Source organism: Lepidochelys olivacea (genome assembly GCF_965140295.1).
Source record: "Lepidochelys olivacea isolate rLepOli2 genome assembly, chromosome: 2".
Lineage (NCBI taxonomy): Eukaryota > Metazoa > Chordata > Testudines > Cheloniidae > Lepidochelys > Lepidochelys olivacea.
Window position 1 is genome coordinate 150621519 of NC_140412.1, and position 6425 is coordinate 150627943.

At 40.6% G+C, this 6425-nt stretch overlaps 1 long non-coding RNA gene across 1 annotated transcript; it reads right to left on the reverse strand.

Annotated features, from left to right (window-relative positions):
* Positions 1-212: 212 nt before the first annotated feature.
* Positions 213-5168, reverse strand: LOC311516268. The gene is made up of 3 exons (XR_014710373.1): positions 4849-5168; positions 1521-1769; positions 213-345 (listed from the first exon to the last, which is right to left on the reverse strand). It is a non-coding gene; the product is annotated as an uncharacterized lncRNA (long non-coding RNA).
* Between the last annotated feature and the right edge of the window lie 1257 nt (positions 5169-6425).

Below are 6425 nucleotides of genomic sequence, written 5' to 3' on the forward strand. Positions count from 1 at the left end.
TGTAAAAACAACTGTCTGTTGCAAAATTTTGATCCAGATATAACAGATCTAAGGAGTTTTCAATGTTTCTCCATGTGCATACATTGACTTTACATCTAATTAGATAGTAGACTTTTTTCAGTAAATGAACTTCCATGGAAATGGTTGAAAAAGAAACAGATATAATGAATGGATTCCAATCTGGTAAAATTCTGGATTGTTTAGAAGAATTTCCTGGAAATAAGAGGTGCCTTACATGAGAAAACTTTAAAGAGAAATTTTAGCAGTCCATTCTCTTTGCGTATTCCATAAAGACAAACTTGAATATGTCTTAAGGCTGGTAAAGTGTGAGCTCTTCCAATCAACCTTAAAGAGACAAAAAAAGTGCTAAGCTATGCTTCTTAATTGTACCCTACTGCCCACACAATATTTCCACTGCCAGCAACAGGAGCTGCCTTGTCACAAAGAACTTCTGTTTGCCTCCTACTGATTAACAAACACACAACATATTAGTCTCCCTCACAGTATATAACACAAACTTCAATTAAATCTAAGCAATATTAGCAACTATTCAGGGTTGATATATTTGCACAAATTAATTGTGTGGTGTGGTGTGTTTGTGGGGGGGGGAGGCATGAGGTCATAATTAAGGCTTATCTTATTACAGAGCAAGACCTCACCCCCAGAGCAAGTACCATCCACACCATTTTGAAAATAAGTTTAATTTTATAGTTAAATTAGATCAAAGCTAGGACCTACATCTCCAATGTGGTAGATTAACCTATCATTTAGCTTGTCAGACAAAATCTGTCAAATCAACATGCTTGGCTTTGCTGGGGTGAGAGCCCATGAGGCCTGATTCCCAGTCCTCTTTCTCTTACAACTACACCACTCTCCTCTAAGAATCATGAAATAGAAACTAGGGTTCCTGACTCCTAATTGACCCACTAGACCACATTCCTTCTCACAGCTGGCAGTAGAACCCAGGAGTCCTGATTTGCAGCATTCTGTTGCTATCTACCTATAGTTGTGTAACCCAACAAAATGTGGATCACATATCATTCTACTTGCTGGCAACCAGGAAGCCAAACCAGTAGCTCAAGTGGTAGCATTCTAGACTATATCTTAGAAAGTTCACATTCTAGAATTCCAATTTTCTTTTTAAACAAATCATTTTATGTTATTCACATAATGAGAAAATATCCTTTGAAGATAAAGTTTTGTAGTGAAAACCATGATAATCTGTTAATTATTGCCTGCTACACAAGAAAATATAGATGTTCCACATTTTGATCTCTTGTGCCATATGTTGACAGGTTTGAAGGGTCAGAGGTTTGATAGCAAATTTTACAATAATGGCAGCCATCTTCCCTTGGGGGAGCCTGTAGCTTTAGCGCTGTTGGAAAAAAATGGGTAATAATGGTCATCTTTACTACTGTGCCTCTAAATTCTTCACCCCCCCCCCCCGGCTTTTTTCATCTTTTTTCACTTCTTCGTGAATTTATAGAAAAACCAAAAAACAAACATGTAAAGTTGTATACCTGTTCTGGTGAGCTTTCACAATCATCATGTGGGTGTAAGATGTATGGCATCCAAGTTATTTTGACTTTTTGATGTTTTTTCAGTAGTAACATACTGTATGCTTTCTCTTTTGTGTTTTGCACAGCAATGTGTGTGTATTTGAAAATCTTCATTACACGGATTATGATGGTACCGTTGTATTTGGCTTTTTGTTGGTTTCAGCAGAGAGGCCAAGGGTTGAACTGCCCTGCCTCTAGCCCTTGCTTCTGCTGGGTCAAGTATAAGACACATTATTAACACACTGGGAAAAAAAGACTCTCCTGTGACTCTACTTTCAGTATTAATTCTGTAACTAAACAGAGCACTTTAGTCTTCAGGATTATCTGTGTAATCCCTTTATTACAACTAAATTCAGTACAAACTAGAACTCTATGTACATATTTCCTACCCAATTCTTATGGGTCATTGTGATACCTTTGCTCATGTTGTGCAGTTCCTTATTAACTGCCTTTATTTCACTGATATTACTTGCAAAAAAGTACTACTTAGTATAAGTAAGGATGGCAGAATCTGGCCCAAAGTTTATAATCCAATATATTTTTATTTGAAATGAAATTGAAGCATTTTCTTATATTAAAAATTAACTCTTTGAAAGTGTTGTTATTGTGAAAATAAAGTAAAAAAGACAACGTTTCAGTCAGGGTCCTTTTCAGAATTAAATGAATGGGAATTCTGTTTCTGATGGTTTGGTGAGCCTGAGGCTTATCCCAGGTGCTAGCAATATATAGTCACAGCCAAGCTAAGGCAAAGGTTCAAGAAAACACTTCTCTGGCTTTAAAAACCTGACGTGCCATCTATCCAGTTATTGTTTCTAATTAATTATTTACAGCAGTATTTCACAGGAATAGTTATAAGTCAAGAAGAAAAAAAGTACTTGTGGCACCTTAGAGACTAACCAATTTATTTGAGCATGAGCTTTCGTGAGCTACAGCTCACTTCGTCGGATGCATACCGTGAAGTGAGCTGTAGCTCACGAAAGCTCATGCTCAAATAAATTGGTTAGTCTCTAAGGTGCCACAAGTACTCCTTTTCTTTTTGTGAATAAAGACTAACACGGCTGTTACTCTGAAACTTATAAATCAAGGTTATTCTAATGAATGTTCACTTCTTAATTAACTGATTTTTTTCAGCTATCAGGTAGCTGCATAGTAGTGAAGTAAATCTTTTCCATACCTTTATCCATACATTGACAATGATGAACAAAAGGATGGAATGCACGCCATATGAGCAAAGGCTGAAGGGACTGGGTATGTTTAGTATGGAAAAGAGGAGATTCAGGGGGGACATATTAGCAGTCTTCTTGAAAGGCTTGAAAAGCTGTCATAAAAAAGATGGAAAAAAGTTGTTCTCTTTAGCCACAGAGGGCAAGACAATAGGCAATGGGTTCAAACTATAGCATAACAGTTTTAGATTAAATCTCAGAAAACACTGCTTAATTGTAAGAACAGTAGGACAATGGAACAGACTCCCTCGGGAGGTCATAGAAGCTCCTTCACTTGAGGTCTTCAAAAGAAAGCTGGGTCACCACCTGTCCTGGATGGTTTAGACACAACAAATCCTGTATTTTGACAAGAGTTAGACTAGATGACCCTTGCGGTCCCTTCTAACCCTATGGTTCTATGATTTCCGGAGTATCTTTGCATTATCTCAATCTCCTACTAAAATAGTCACTATACCTAAGTTATTCAGCAAAAGTGTCTATTTAGGGGACCGAAAGTGATATTTATTTATAGTTCAGAACTCTTCCATTTTAGTCCAGCAAGAATTCAGGCAATGCTAAAACAGCTAGGCTTTCAACACCTATAGTTTTATTATTGTTGGGGGTCCCATTCTTTTAATGTGTTTGTTGCAGAATCAACTGTTTGCAAGCAGGTCAGTAGATCGACCATTTTAATTTTTCTACTGTATAGGAAAGGAGATTGGTTTTACTGATAGATACTGAGTGTCTGGTTCTTAATTATACCGAGGCCCATTTATACCTGTCTAGCAGTTGTGATAGACCCAGGCCAATTGGGTACAACAGAGTATCTTTTTGAAGCAGATATACTGGCCGCTGGATTAACAGTTTTCTGTTACCTGACTGACCAGAACAGGGGCTGCTCCAGGCTAGTGAGAACACCTGACTCCAATTAACCTGCAAAGAGTCAGGTGAGGCCATTAAGCTAATGTGACCACCTGACTCTAATTAAGGGCCCTCTGATAATATAAAAGGGCTCACTCCAGTCAGGCAGAGAGAGGCTGGGGAGCTAGAGGAGAGGAAGTGTGGCTGGTTAATGAAGACACCTTCAAGTCATTGGTAAGAGAGAAGCAGGAGAGCTGTGGGGAAGTAGCCCAGGGACATGTAGCAACTCTGGCTGTAAAAGGTTGACTGCCAACAGCTGCTACCATTAGGGTCCCTGGACTGGAACCCGGAGTAGAGGGCGGGTCCGGGTTCCCCCCAACCCACCACTACAGAAACACCTCCTGGGAGGGGAAAACAGGCCCCTGTCAGGACAGGAGGCTAAACTGTTTTGGCATGAGGCTGTAGGAGCAACAGACTGTGGGGACTCTCTCACCAACCTCCATTGCTGGCTTTGATGAAAAGGGCTCAGTAGACTGTATCCCTGGCCCTAGAGAGAGAAGGGCTATGTGGAGGGTTGCAGTGAGCCTCTGAAGCTAGCATAAACTGCCTGGAAGTGCAGGACCCACGGGGACAAGGTCGGAGCTCTGCCACACAGTGTATGCCCATTGTAAGGCCCCTTTACAGTTTTGTAAAACTGTATTAAAGGACCCTCATAAAACTGAGACTTTAAACTGGACGATGAGATTTTTCATATCTAGTGTATGCCTAAAGGCTGATCTACTCTATTCCAACTACCAAAGGTCATATCAACATTCTAGAGGAGTTGAAAGATCACTCTTATGCTAAACTAAATAAAAAAGTGACACTTCATAAAATTAATTTAGTAAACTGCTGCATGTTCTCTTTAATGTTTAGAGACCATATGTCTAGCAACTTTACTCCCCAGGGCTCCCAAGTTGTTTCACACATATGGTTCCCCCTCCATTAAAATACAGCCAGTAACACTACATTAGCAATTCTATGTAGTGCTTTAAGGGGATAGTAAAGAATAACTTAAAATACCTCCAGTAGGTTCAGGTAAACAACATTTAATTTTTAAAATTTATATAATGTAACTTGGATTTTGGTAACAGTATTGAGATTATCACCTCAACTTCTGAGACAGGAATATGGGATTTTCAAATGCCAAAAGTCATTAAGGAGGACTTTGAAGGGGATCAACTCACCTCTGGCACCTCTTTGTGGCCAGGCCTGGCATAGTAGCTCTCTCACCGTGGCTCTCTCTTGCCAATGGCTGTTTCACCTCTGCAGTGGCCCACCTTTTCCTGTGACTTGATCCTCTAGCCAGCTAACTTTAAAATCTCTCCCCTTCCAGGGTAGTCCATGAACAAAACACAAGGTGAATCATTGCAAATGAACTGACTTAGTAAGAGATAGAGGAGAATGATTCCCTTTCAGGTGCATCAGGATTTGGCCCTCCTTTCCCTCAGGGTGGGTCCTTTAGACAATGATTGTCTGGTGTGCTGCCTTCAGTCAACCCTTTCTTCAGGGTCTGAAGGTCTTTTCTCATCCCTAGTCTGCCAACAAGTGATTTGGTCTGCTTTGCCTTTTGAACTCCTCCTCCAGCCTGTGCATACCTTGCAGTTGTGGCGGGGCAGAGTTATCTGAGCCCAAAGCAGCACCTTAATTAACCCCTTGTCATCCAGCATGGTGTTTGTATACCCCATCACAAGATGCTATTTCACATTTAGTCTAAAAGACAACATAATGGTTATTAGTACAAATAGCTCTTCAGCATCTTAGTTAGTCAATATTAATTCTGGGAGAGGCATTAACTATTGAATCACCAACATTAATTTTGGAAGTACTTCTGTTGTTATCCTTCCAAGTCTGAGTAAGAGACATTCTTGGTGACAGTTATGCAGGGTGACTACAATGGCTGTTTAAAAAAAAAAAGAGTATACTAACAAAACACATCTGTGATGGAATTTGGAATTTTAGCCATGCGCTCATGAACAAGCAGCTGTATTGCACCAGCTTCTAAAAACCAGGCATGCAAATTCCAAATAATTTCTTTATGATCTTGTTTAACTCAGGATTCAGCTGGAAGTTGATATGTAATGGTGGGTTTTCTTTTGGAAGAACTTGAACTGGCTACTAAGCCTCTAGGAAAGGAGATGTGCAATCCTGGGACCCTGAGCAGAGACCCAGTTTTCATTCATAGAAGTATCCTAGAATATCAGGGTTGGAAGGGACCTCAGGAGGTCATCTAGTCCAACCCCCTGCTCAAAGCAGGACCAATCCCCAATTTTTGCCCTAGATCCCTAAAGGGCCCCCTCAAGGATTGAACTTACAACCCTGGCTTTAGCAGGCCAATGCTCAAACCACTGAGCTATCTCTTGCTCCCCCCCCCCCCATAAGCTATGTGTCTTTAAGGGAATAACAATTCATTGTGGGTTGATTCAGCCATCAGCAGCAGGATCTGGAAGGGTATGTGTACACTGCAGTTAGCAAGGGTAATTGGCATCCAAGTTTGAGCTTAGCCCAGGGATGAGCATTCCCACAACAAAGCACTACCAATGTTACTGTGTCTTCACTGGTGCTAAACTTGCAAATGTTTATCTGAGGAGATATGCCATGGTTCTTTGTGCTGAATTCTTTCCCACTCAACTGTGTCAATTGTAATCTCAACCTGGGATGAGATTAAAAAGGAAATGGAGGTAGTGTTAGGGGACCCAGAAGGATGGGGGGGTGGCTGAGGAGCCCACCCACCTTTGGTATATGGGTAGTGGAAGAAGGTCTC